Source organism: Pan paniscus, chromosome 1, assembly GCF_029289425.2.
Source record: "Pan paniscus chromosome 1, NHGRI_mPanPan1-v2.0_pri, whole genome shotgun sequence".
Taxonomy (NCBI): Eukaryota; Metazoa; Chordata; class Mammalia; order Primates; family Hominidae; genus Pan; species Pan paniscus.
The window spans coordinates 142,238,609-142,252,741 of record NC_073249.2 but is presented as its reverse complement, the minus strand read 5'-3'; the positions used below and the strand labels follow the sequence as shown (position 1 = coordinate 142,252,741).

General features: G+C 41.1%; 1 protein-coding gene across 21 annotated transcripts in view; it reads right to left on the bottom strand.

The window, feature by feature from the left end:
• The window catches only part of SSX2IP (SSX family member 2 interacting protein), a 51,439-nt gene extending 44,917 nt beyond the window's left edge, over nt 1-6,522 (bottom strand). For 3 of the 21 annotated variants that reach the window (XM_055116700.2, XM_055116680.2, XM_055116704.2), the window contains exon 1: nt 774-878. The gene's annotated coding sequence lies outside the window, so the exon portion shown is untranslated. Of the gene's footprint in view, nt 1-773; nt 1,258-1,395 lie in introns of those variants that run through there. The other 18 variants (XM_055116679.2, XM_055116703.2, XM_055116685.2 and 15 more) reach the window with 15 other exon arrangements.
• Between the last annotated feature and the right edge of the window lie 7,611 nt (nt 6,523-14,133).

Here is a 14,133-nt window from a genome sequence, read left to right as displayed (position 1 = left end):
TTTCTAGTTCAGGATCAAACTGTAGGATCACCAGAATTTTCTTCTACCCCACAGTAAGCCAAACCCCCATGAACCATGAAAAGGTCCATGACATCCATCACCCACAGCTAACTCTACACCTTGACTCTAATCTGACTTGTTAGAAAGCCCAGGAAGTTCAAGAAGCCTCCACCCTTACACTTCTAAATCACCTTCTTTTCTAATCCTCAACCTATTACAGCGTCCAGAAAAGAGAAATCTCAATTCTCTCAGATTCAAGAACTTTATCAGCGTTGCTAGTAATGGCAGTTTGGCATTTACAACTATGGGTCCTGAAACTGGGTAATAATCTAAAAATTCCTGCATTATACGTGCAGACAGCAAATTAGTATATTCTATGTCCTGGGCCCAAGCGATATGCCTAACTGGGCAATTAGCATAGGCTCAAAAAATGTGCAGGGAGCTCACAGTTCAGTTTACTGTCGTTGACTATAAAATTCTAAACCAAAGTATTTTCATGATAAAATTCTAAACCAAAGTATTTTCACACATGCCTGCCTCTTGGATGATGTAAATTCTTCCCCTAGACTTTTTACTAGACCACTATCGGGGTTCTCTTCCACTGCAGCGGCCACCCAATAACTCGTTTTAAAGACTGCCTCTTGCGACTGCACTAGCAAATCGCCAAACCCCGCATGCCCCACGGCCGCTGCTGAGACTCTGCAGCCCCAAATCGGCCATCCCCTCCTCCCCCACGTCCCGGCGCCGCTCGTCCCCCCACGCCGGGCGCCAACCTTGCTCCATCCCAGAGAGGGTTTGGGGCTCCCCGGGTCAGAGCGCTCCGCGGGCGCAGCTCCGCGAACGCCAGCGAGAGCGGTCCCGGGGCCAGCACCTACCTCCCACCTCCTCCTCCAAAAGCGGCCCGGGTCGACGCTCGCCCGCACCCTGCAACGGCCCCAACAGCCGCGCGGAGCCTCCCGCCGAACAGCGGGGCGCTGAGCCAGGTGCCGGCTCTCACCTCCGCGCGCGCCCGCCCCTTGCCGGCGCCCACCCCCGCCCGCCCCTCCCTGGCGGGGCGCGTCACAATCCCCGACGCGAGGCGCTGCTGCTCACCGTCACGGCCCCCGGGAGCGGCGGGGCGTCACCGCTCGGCGTCCTAGCCCGGCTACCGCAGCCCGAGGGCCAGCAGCGCCTCGCAGCGCCTCCCGCCCGCGGCCCCTCCTCCGCCGCGGGCTCCCGCCTTCCCCGCCCCTTGCAGCTGCCTCCCGGCCTCCGCAGGTTTCCGAGGTTCCCACCCCGCCCCCGCGCGCCGGCGCCGCAGGTCCCGCCGCCTCCCATTGGCTCCGCCAGTTGCTAGGCGATGAACAACCGTGGCCTGCATTGGTCGAGTGGGGGCCTCGGTAGTCTCCTCCTTACCTCCAAAAAAACCCGGAGAAAAAGAAGACCTTATCCCTGCGGTCCGCGCGCGCTGCGGGCGCAGCTGCGGCTGCGGCACCTGTTACGCCCAGTGATTCACCCGGCCGTTTTCTGCTCCCCGCCCCCTTCTGACGCCTGCAGCGTCCGGGGCCGGGGCTCTGCGGGGGCCGGGACTCTGCAGGGACCGGGGTCGTGGCTACTTTAGAGCACGTTTTCCGAGCCCCACTGAACCCCAACACCCAGCCTAGCAGCAAAAGTGAAGCTTCCAGGAGAGCCACGTGCGTTTGCCAAAGTGGAGAAATAAACTGCGGGCACCTAGAATTAGGTCAGGTCCAAGGGACGGGAGGTTCAAGCGTCGGGAGTCGTGGATGCAAACAATCCAGCCGGGAGAAAGTTATATATAAAATTAGGGCGAAGAAATGGATCTGGGCAGAAGACCGCGGGCAAAGGAAAGACTAAGAAATGGCATTCGTGAACTCAGTTTATGCAAAAATGTCTTACACCCACTCGACAAAGTATGTGCGATGAAAATGTATGCCTGCTGCACCCGTGGCCAGGGTCAGGCTGTCTCCTCCCTGGTTTCATGGCAGCCTAAAATTCACTGGGGAAGAAAAGAAAAGAGGCCAGAGAAAGGAGATCAGATGGAGAAATCACAGGCATATAGGTTACACAAAGATGTTCTTTGATTTTTGTTTTGTTTAGTTTTGGTGAAGCCAAGGGATTTATTCAAAAGGCGAAAAACAGGTTTGGTGTTTTAAGGAGACTCCTGAGAGCACTTTGAAACCAAAACAGTGTGAGTGAAGATGCTAACACTGAAAAACAAGAGCGGGAGGAATGTCCACCTCCCAGTTTGCATGCACGTATCCCCAATCCTGGATGAAAGATCAAGGCCAGAAGAAGCACGCCACGGTGACAACTTCAGGCCCCAACGAAATCCTCCTCTTTTCCTTTGGCCAAGCAATCAGAGGCCCGTCTAGCTGCTGTTGAGCCCAGGTGGCGTTACCATTAACAGTTACATTTTTAAAAGGTTTGAACCAAGCTTAGTTGAGCTCTGGGAAGTTTAGCTCCGACCTCAGCAACCCCGGGAAGGAATAAGATCTGCCTGAATAAACCAGCGGTCTCAATCTTTTGGTCTCAAGACCGCTTTCCACTTGTAAAATTATTGAGAGCCCCAAGAACTTATGTTTATGTTGGTTACAGCTATTAATATTAAAACAGAAATTTAAAAATTGCTATTTTTTAAAATAATAATGAATAAAAATAAAAATGTCAAATAGCGCATTTTAATTAAAAATAACTATTTTCAAAAAATTAGTAAAAAGAATGGTGTTACTTTAAAATTTTGCCCATATCTTTAATGTCTTGCTTAATAGAAGGCATTTGGATTTTCATATCTGTTTGTGCATTCAATCTGTTGTGATATTTCAGGTAGCGTCTGGAAAACTCTACTGTGCACTCATAATGAGAGGGAAAAAGGCAAATAATATCTTAGTATTATAACAAAAATAGTTTTGACTTTGCAGACTCCCTGGAAGGGTCTTGGAAACTTGCCTCCCCAAGGTTCAGCAGATCTTTGAAAACCACTGGTCTAAACCTCTTGGTACTCTGTCCCTCTTTGTTAACCAATAACTGGTTAAGGGGCTAAAAATATGACCTAATTCTGCTCAGTCCATAATGGGGAGTGGGGGATGAGGAGCTTCAGGGGAAGGATTTTATCCTGACAGACTAAGGGCAAGTTTTTTCCTTCTTGCCTTGGACATCCTCCAGTAAGCCAGACATGTTTGGAGCTGTGGCAGCATATTCTGCAACCAAGAGAGAAAAGCAAGAAAAATACATGCGTACCTCGTTTTATACTTCAATTTATTGCACTTTACAGGCACTGTATTTTTTTTAAATAAAGGTTTGTTGCTCAACCCTGCATTGAGCAAGTCTAGTGGCACCATTTTTTCTAAGAGCATGTGTTCACTTGGTGTCTCTGTCACATTTCGGTAATTTTTGAAATATTTCAGACTTTTCCGTTAAATATGTTATGGTGATCTGTGATGTCACTATTGTATTATTTTGGGGTGCCGCAAACTGCACCCTTATAAGACAGCCAATTCAATGTATATGTTGACTGCTCCACTGACTGGCTGATCATCTCTCTCCCTCTCCTTGGGCCTCCCTACTCCCTAAGACACAGCAATATTAAAATTAGGCCAATAAATAACCCTGCAATGGCCTCTAAGTGTTCAAATGAAGGGAAGAATCACATATCTCTCACTTTAAATCAAAGGCTAGAAATGATTAAGCTTAGTGAGGAAGGCATCTTGAAAGCTGAGATAGGCAGAAAGCTAGACCTATTGTTGCAGTTAGCCAAGTTATAAATGCACAGAAAAAGTTCTTGAAGGAAATTAAAAGTCCTCCTCCCTTGAACACAGGCATGAAAAGAAAGTGAAACTGCCTTATTGCTGATAAGTAGAAAGTTTGAGTGGTCTGGATAAGAGATCAAACCAGCCACAGCATTCCTTTAAGCAAAAGCCTATCCAGAGCAAGGCCCTAATTCTTCATTTCTATGAAGGCTGAGAGAAATGAGGAAGCTTCATTTAAAAAGTTTGAGGCTAGCAGAGTTTGGTTCATGAGGTTTAAGGAAAGAAGCCATCTCCGTCACATGAAAGTGCCAAGTGAAGCAGCAAGTGCCGATGTAGAAGCTGCAGCAATTTATCTAGAAGATCTGATTGATGAAGGTGGCTACACTAAACAGATTTTCAGTGTAGACCAAAAGAAAGCCTTCTATTAGAAGAATATGCCACATAGAACTTTTCTAGCTAAAGAGGAGAAGTCCCTGCCTGGCTTCAAAGGACAGGCTGACTCTTGTTAGGGGCTAATGCAACTGCTGACTTTTTATTTTTATTTTTTATTTTTTGACACAGGGTCTCAATGTGTTGCTCAGGCTGAGGTGCAGTGGTGCGATCACGGCTCACTGCAGCCTCAAGTGATCCTCAAGCAACCCTCCCACCTTAGCCTCCCAAGTAGCTGGGGCTACAGGCACACACCACCATGCCCAGCTAATTTTTGTATTTTTTGTAGAGACAGGGTTTTACCATGTTGCCCAGGCTGGTCTCAAACTCCTGAGCTCAAATGCTCCACCTCCCTCAGCCTCCCAAAGTGCTGTAAGCCACTATGCCCGGCTCCAGCTACTGACTTTAAGTTGGAGGTAATGCTCATTTGCCATTCCAAAGATCCTAGGGCCCTTAAGAAATATCTAAATTGACTTTGCCTGTGTTCTATCAATGGAACAACAAGGCCTGGCTGACAGCACATCTGTTCACAGCATGGTTAGTGAATATTTTAAGTCCACTGTTGAGACCTATGACTCAGAAAAAAAGATTACTTTCAAAATCTCACTGCTCATTAATAATGCACCTGGTTACCCAAGAGCTTTGCCTGCTAACACAAGATCTATTCTGCAGCCCATGGATAAAGGAGTAATTTTGGCTTTCAAGTCTTATTTGAGAAATACATTTCATAAGGCTGTATCTTCCATAGATAGTGATTCCTCTGATGGAACTGGGCAAAGTAAATTGAAAACCTGGAAAGGATTCACCATTCTAGATGCCATTGAGAACATTCATGGGCACGGAAGGAGGTCAAAATATATCAACATTAAGAGGAGTTTGGAAGAAGTTGATTAAAACCCTCATATGTGACTTTGAGGCGTTCAAGACTTCAGTGGAAGAAGTAACTGGAGATGTGGTAGACATAGCAAGAAAACTAGAACTAGAAGTGGAGCCTGAAGATGTGACTGAATTGCTTCAATCTCATGATAAAACTGGAACAGATGAAGAGCTACTTCTTATGGATGAACAAAGAAAGTGGTATCTTGAGGGGGAATCTACTCCTGGTGAAGATGCTGTGAACGTTGTTCAAATGACAACAAAGGATTTAGAATATTCCATAAACTTAAACTGATAAGCAGCAGGGTTTCAGAGGATTAACTCCAATTTTGAAAGAAGCTCTACTGTGGGTAAAATGCTGTCAGACAACGTTGCATGATACAAAAATATTTTGTGAAAGAAAGAGTCACTCGATGTGGCAAACTTCATTGCATTATTTTAAGAAGTTGCCACAGCCACCCCAACCCTCCGCAGCTACCATCCTGATCAGTCAGCAGCCATCAACACCAAGGCAAGACCCTCCACTAGCAAAAAGATTATAACTCGCTGAAGGCTTCAAGATTTTTTTAGATTGTTAGCATTTTTTAGCAATGAAGTATTTTTCAATTAAAATATGTACCTTGTTTTTAAAGACATAATGCTATTGCATACTAATAGACAATAGTATAGTATAAAATAACTTTTATATGGACCGGGAAGCCAAAATACTATGTGACATCCTTTATTGTGATATTTGCTTCATTGCTGTGGTCTGGAACCGAACCTGCACTACCTCTAAGGTGTGCCTGTACAGAAAAGGCAACCCCAAGCACAGATGTTACTGAGTGGCTACATTAGCCTACCTTGGCTCTGTATATCTCTACACTGCATATCATGTGAGACAGTAAATGGCCTATTGCTTAAGCCATTGTAGGCTTAAGCCTAAGAACATTTTTAGCCCAGGGCTAAAAGAAATTGGGCTTGATAGAACTTTACTATGGTAAGTGTATTAGGCCATTCTCGCATTGCTGTAAAGACTGGGTAGTTTATGAAGAAAAGCGGTTGAATTGACTCCCGGTTCTGCAGGCTGTGCAGGAAGCATGACACTGGCATCTGCTTCTAGGGAGGCCTCAGAAATCTCCAGTCATGGCAGTAGGTGAAGTGGGAGCAGGCACCTCATACGGCGAAAATAGAAGCAAGAAAGAAAGACAGCAAGGTGCCACACACTTTTAAGCAGCCAGATCTCATGAGGAGTCACTATTCTCATGGAGGACAGCCCCAAGGGGATGATGTTAAACCATTCATGAGAAACCACCCCCATGATCCAATCACCTCCCACCAGGCCCCACCTCCAATACTGGGAATTACAATTCAACACAATATTTGGGCAGGGACACATATCTGAACTATATCAGAAAGGAAAGATATGAAAATTTTATTTTAAAAATGCTTAGTTTGCTTTCCACTTTTTTTAGCAAAATTAAAGGGATGTGACTATGAAATGCTGCTGTTGTTGTTTTCCAAAACTTATCAAAACTTCCACCCTTGCTCCTCTGTAGTCTATTTATATCACAGTAGGCAGAGTAATTCCCCTAAAATGTGAGATCCTGTCACTTCTCTTCTTTGGCTCCCCTAACTCAATGTTAAAGCTAAAGTGCTAACCATGGCTGCAAGGCTCTTACAACCTCACCTTCACCACCTTACCTCTCTGACTCCATGTCCTACAATCTGTCAACCATTCAACTAAGCACTCAACCAACCACTAGCCACCTCACTGTTCCTCAACTTTGCCAAGCACATTCCTGCTTCAGGACCGCTGTTTGAATGTTCATCCCCTTAGCATCTTTGTTACTTACATCCTCCCTTTAGAGTCTGCTCAAATGTCACCATCTTGGTAAGGGCCAACCTGACAACATTGTTTAAAATCGGAACTCCCTTCCAACTTTCCAAATTTCTCGTACTTTGCTCCTATACAATCTTAAACCATGACAGATCCTTTACTTATTTTGATTGTTCATTTGGTCTGTCTCCCTCCACTAGAATATAAACTCAGCAGGAAAATAAATTTCCTCTACTTGGTTCATTAATGTATCCCCAGTGCCTGAAACAGTGCCTGATGCTTTGTGGTTGGTACTCAATAATTATTTGGTGACTAAATTTATAAATTCAAATAAATGTTTTTCATTTCAAAGTAAGCACTTTATTAGGCTGTATACATATTCCCATGTATACATATTCAAAAGGTATCACATCATTATTTACTGAATTTGTTGAAAATAATGCTTTCCTTTGAGCTGGAGTTGCAAGGTTAAAAAAAAAAAGAAAGAAAATAATTATTTTTTAAAAATAAATCTGATTTCTGGGACAATCCAAAAGTCATGCAAGAGCCAAATCTGATGAACACATTCTGGAGCAAAATGTTAAAATCCCAAACCTGTTTTCCTGCTAAGTTACTGCATTTGAGTGGGTAAGGAAAGGTAAAAAAACATAATGTGTTTGATTTTTCTAAGAGGCAGTAAACCAACTCTGAGCATAATTTCAAAGAGGAGTTCTAAAAATGTACACCAATAACTAGTTGCAGAATAAGTACTATATGTTACCATTTTTGTTTTTAAAATAGAAATATTTATTTCTATATGTCTGTGTGTATGTGTGAATGAATTTCTTCCAACCTGTCTGAAGACTTTCATTTTTGCCCCCATTACATTAGAGGTATCTTTCAAAAGTGAAAATCAAATTCTGATTCCCCTTCCCCATTTAAGAACCTTCAATGGCCTCTCATTGTATTTAGTAACTTCCCACCTAGCCCTCCCTGGCATGATCTGGCCCCTGTTCCCCATCCTCCTTTCAGAACTCTCACTTTGGCCACAAAGTGCCAACCATAGACACAGCCTTTTCAGTTCCCTTGGCTCTTTGTACTTGCCATTCAGTCTGCCTAGAAGGCTCTTCCCATAAAGATTCAAGACTGATTCTTTTTTTTAATCATTCAGATCCCACCTCCATATATAAAGAAACCTTCTGAGGCTTGGTTTTATTTATGTTTTATTTGTTTCCTTGCTGTGATCTTTCCCCTTCAACTAAAACATAAGCCCTCTGAAGGGAGGGTCCTTGTTGGTCATGTTTGCCTCTGTAGCCCCAGCTCTTCAGTGCCTGAGATAATGATGAGATTGAGGGCCAAAAAGATGAAGAGCTGACACCTCATCGGAAACCACGGAGGCCAGAGCCTGTGGAATGACATATTCAAAATGCTGAAAAAAAAGAAAAGTTAACCAAGACCTTCTAGCAAAACCATACCTCAAGAACAAAGGAGATATTAACACATCCCCAGATAAACAAAAACAGAATTTGTTGGTAACAGACCTGCCCTACAAGAGCTTCTGATGGGAGTCAATCAGGCTGAAATGAAAGGACTCTAAGCAGTAACTTGAACCCATGCAAAGAACTAAAGAACACAGGTAAAGATAACTACACAGGTAAATATTAAAAAGGCTGGGCGTGACAGCTGATGCCTGTAATCCAAGCACTTTGAAAGGCTGAGGCAGGAGGATTGCTTGAGCCCAGGAGTTTGAGGCTACAGTGAGCTATGATTGTGCACTGCATTCCAGCCTGGGCAACAGAGCAAGACCCTGTATCAAAATAACAACAACAGTAATAATAATAATGAGATTGGGAGGAAGGCAGAAAGGAGCAAAGGAACATTTGTCTTACATTTTATTAACTTGTTATATGAATTTTTATAAGCATGTATTATAGTGATCTTAAAATATTTTAATTTTGCTGTAATAAATAGGCTCTGATTTTAATATGCATTAAGCTAATGACCCACACTTTATTCTACTCATATGTTTTCCTCAGGAACAAGTGTTTCAAGTACCCCAGCCAGCATTCAGGCCACAGTGCTTCTACTAACATGCATATTCAGATTTGGATAATAATGGGCCAACTTATAAAGGCTTTCTTCTGTAATGCATACCATCTGGGTTATTTCAATAGGAGCAACAATTTCTGGATCTGGTAGAGAACATTTCCTGTTAGGGCCTTATGCTGTAACAGATGAGAATATGGGCTGAGTCACCTCTGCTTAACGGCCCCACTTTTATTGATTCTGTGTTCTGGCCAGGACTACTTTTCCAGAAATAACAGAATGGATAAACAAAGTCTTTCTGAATACTGTGCTAGGCACTTTCATATCCATGGCTTCATTTTATTAGCAAGACCAACTTTAGGCTGTTTATAATTTACTGCAAAACAGTATGGGGCAGAGTCCAAGGGCCAATAGACTTCAGAGTCTTCTCAGTGGGCTAGAATTATCAGGGAGTACTCCATGGAAGAGAAAAATCTAGACAAGGGCCTTGGGGCAATCTTGACTCTGCAAGCTTCACAATAGTTCTGTGAGTTAAAAAAGCTTCGAGACCAGACTGCCAGCTCTGCTTTCTGACTTCTAAAACATGGCCTTAAACTTAGCTGGGATTGACTCCTCTGACTATCTTAGTGAATTTCTGCATCATGCTGCATTTCCAAAGATGATTCATTTCTAGCTAATCCCTTTGGATTTGGGCCAGTAGTAGTAGTAGTAGTTGAAATGACAGTATGTGCCACTTACAAAGTGCTGACTGAGTTTGCAGGAAAAACAGACCAGTGCTGTTCACTCTTCCTCCCACCTCCAGCCAGGTGAAAATCTCCAGAAAAGGAAACTGTGCCTCCTCCATCCTGCCGTTTCCCCACCCCACTACCACCCAACCCTGTCATACACAAACACACAGATCAGCAGACAAATGCCTGGGTGTTCCATTCTCCTGGGTGTTACATTCTTAGTACTTGAGATTTTTGACTGATCTGCTGAGTGTTTTGCCCCATGATTTCTTCTAAAAGGACTCTTTTTGAGTAAGAACACCTGATGAATTTTATCAAGAGCTAACACATTAGTTCCCAACTCTCCAAATGTCCCAAAAGTGATTTATTAGTTTTAAATATGACATGTGAAATTTGATGATGCATAAATTAAACAGTTGATAAGGTATTATCATAGAAAGGTGGTCAGGTACCAAAGAGAGTAGTTTTCAAACTGTATTTCCAAGAGAGAAATATATCACCTTTAGTAAATGCAGTGCGCACATATGCAAAGCATGGGTGCACACACACACACACATGCACGCACACATGATAGGTAATTGTTTTAAGGATTTAGGTGGACTGTCCAAAATTCTGATATAACATTTCAACCGTGTTAACCCAAGTTCTTGACATAAACTCATCTTCATCAGTATCCAACAATACCAAGTATCATATAACTTTCATAGATTTACTGAAAACTTGTGGGTCTCATCACACAGCCTATAACATTTCACTTTTTAAAAAATCACCAGCAAACATACCACTTCTCGGGTCTCTCCTCCAACTATTTTGTGTTTGATCAATTCCTCTTCCTTTCCAGCATACACACACACACACACACACACACACACACACAGAGCTAACCTTGCTGACTCCAGAGTCAGCCTCTAAACCTTTCTCACACAGAGCAATTTAGCTCAGTCTACTTTTCTAAAGTTGCAAATTTAAACCCAGAGTCTTATTCAGCCAACAAAGTTTGCTCTAAAAAAAATGGGGGACTATAATTGACCCAAAATGTCTTCCAGTTATACTGAAGTCTCTTTAAAAACTACAGAACACAGAGATCCAGCATTAATTTGAATAATCTTAATTGATTTACTTCTGCACCTAAGCACCTTTTTATTTCACATAGTTCTTGTTTCCCTCTTCCTGTTTAAAATTGATCTCACTGGTTTAATAAATATTTATTGATTAACTATGTGTCAAGCACTGGGAAATATAAGGAAAGAAAAGATCTCTGCCCAAAACAGGAACTCAGTCTCCTAGGACAGAGTAGTGAAACTGTAAGTATTGCAGAGAAGAAGTAGAGTGTGCCATGTGCACATAAGTCAGACTGCCTAGACAAATCAGCTCAGCCACCTGGGTCCATGTTGATAGCACTGAGCTCCCGAACCAACATGGGGCCACCTTCCTCTGGGCATTCTGTTTAGTAAACAATAAATGCTTTGAGTTCTAAAATGCTACTAGGTTGTCTGTTACTTGCAGCCAAAAGCATCCCTGATAGTACACTGAAAAAAGGACATTCATGAAGGGACCTGAGGCTATGATATTTCATTTCATTGGTACAAATATGCTTAAGTGTCACAGATGGAAACAGTCAAGTGAGCAAAAAAAGTCGGTGAGAAATGAAGTATACAAGTTGTTACAGAGCACTGCATGAATGGAAAAATTAAATAAGAAACAGGAAATATATGGGGCTCTTTATGCTTTATATTGTCAGCATATATCTAAGATATGAACATTTTTCTGAATCATATCTTCTTTCTTTGCTAATTAGGCCAGACAAATTAAAATATATTGATAAATACAACTTTTCACAAAATGATTTTTTCCTTTCTGAACTTTTCAGGCCACAGCACTATGTTTTCTTGTTAGTACTTGCTTTATGTAATAGATATTTTCCAGGAAAAGTTATGTGTAAATAATGCACTTATAAATCAAATCATATTCTAAATGTACTAGCGAAGCTAGATGTTTAAAAGAAAACTATGGTAAGTCTTTTTGCATGATGAATAACACCTTTGTAGAACACATAGTCTCTTTATCATTTATCTATTCTATAAGATCATATTTTAATATGCTGGATTTCTTTTCTTTCCTTACCTATTATTTAAAATCAGACTTTTGTGCAATTATTTTAATATAGAGTTTTCTGTAATGCGAATCACACTACAGAAGGCTAAGATGTTGCAAACAGTTCATATGTTTTTAATCTGTAATTCTCAATTTAATTTTTATCTTGTTTATAAATTTCCATTTGCTTTCATTATTTGTATTTCACTAGGCAAAGTTTCTTTTTCTTCATTCTCAGTGAAGAAGAAATCTGAAGGCTTGATTCCTGATGGATTACACTTTCTGCTTTGTAAACCTTTATCAATAATGTCATCAAGTAATTGCTCAAATTGAAATATAGTGGAATAGAATCCTCTATGTACTGAGTAAAACACCCACATAAAATTTTAGATTTGAAAATCTTTGATGTCAATTAAAATATACTATGTTTTTAAATAACAGTTTAAGACTTAAATCTTATATAAGTCTGCCTGTCCCTTTAAGAAACGAAATCACGTCCTGCTTGCTGGGCTCTCTTGGATTTATTTTATCTTAGCAGCTGTTCCTGAAGTCGATGTTATTCAGATGCGGGTTTTTAAGCTCTTTGTTGTGTTTTTCAGCTTACTGTATATGCTAGCAAACATAAAACCCAGATTTAGAATGAGGTGGGGAGGGGGACAGCTAGAAATGCTGGAAAAAATAAAATAATATTGGGAAAAGGACCTCTAATTTTCATGTAATAAAACTGTTGAACATGATCTGCTTGAAGCCCCAGTAAAAGCTGCAAGGCAAAACCCCTGAACCTCTAAGCACCAAAAGTTGGATGATATATTTAGTAGTAAGTGTGTGTGTGGGGGGGGGGGGTGGGGGTTGGGGAGAAGTATCTGAAATGAAATAATGGAAATTTCTGTGGTTATAAAAGGTAAGGAAAGAACACAGTGAACACTTTTGCTACTTTGGAAATAAGCATACTATAAATTTTGCTTAACATATGCTACTTTGATCTAGAAAGAATAATTTTACAACTTATACACCTCTTATATCATTTATTTTTGTTTCATTTATTTTTCAAGAGGCAGGATAACATAGTCCTTAACAGTGGAAACTCTGGGTAAGAATATTGGCTCTGCCACATACTTATGGTGGAAACTTATACCTTTTTGTTTAGTTTACAAATTAAAGCAGTTAGCTTAGGTAATAGCAAAGTACATATCAAACTTATGTGGGGGGTTATTGTCCTAATTTTTATGTCATATATAATCATTTCCTTGTACTAATGTGATGATTTATTGCATGATTACTAATTGTCAAGCACTGCTCTAAGTACTTTACATATTAGCTCATTTAATCCTCACAACAACCTTCTTAGGTATCATTATTGCTTTGATTTCCAGATGAGGAATTTAACAGGGAGAGGTTAAATAATTTGCACAAGATTATATATATAGTTAGTTAATTTCAGAGCTAGGATTTACCGAGTTCTCCTTTTAGCCACCATGTCATTACCAATCTGTTTAGGACTGCTTAATCTCTTTTGCTCTCTGTCATTTTTATTCAAAAGATGATGATTAAGAAACGGACATCTTCAAACTGGGATAAACCTGCACTTCCCCGCAGCTCCCAACCCCCAGCCCCTCCCCCAAGATACATGAAGACTCTCCTCCAGTGGTGCAGAGCAGGATAGTTTCAAGAGAATCAATTCCATGTCCTTGATCCTTTTCTACACTTTCCTAAAACCGATCTGCCTGAGAATGTGCATGTGGTCTCCATTCCATTCCCCTTTCACAATGGCCATTTCCCACTTGGCAAAAAGTCATTCTTCTCACAGATCCCACATCTTACTAGAGTGTATTGTCCCAGGTGCACACAATATGGCAAAGTAGAAGCCTGTGCGGGCATTGAGAAAGAGAACGCCTGTGATGACTGGGGAGCAAAATTGCCACCTGATAGAGCATTAGAAATAATGTAAATAATCTATCATTGCATGATATTTGGCATATAATTGAAAGGAATTCACAGAATTGAGTAACACTGCTACAACAAGTTCTCCCATTCCCATCTACTCAATTTCTGTGAACAAAGTACCTTAGCATTTATATCTACAAAGACAGAGTCAAACACATGAATACAATTGGGGAGGAGCTTTGTTTCCTTCTAGCTATAAATAATATTCATCCATCACTACCTTGGAAAAGAAAAAGTTCCTTCCATATAATCAATACATACACTTTTATTTTTTGTTAAATATACTTGTTAATTTATAATATAGTTACTGTTTGATCAATTGTATATTACTAATAATTATAAGGATAACTCCACCCAGAGATACTTTTAACACCTCAATCTTTAGAGTCACAAGAAAGTAAAATTATATAAATATGTAGTTATAATGTCTGTTGTAAAGAATGACATACTGATCAATAAAAATTTTTCAAGC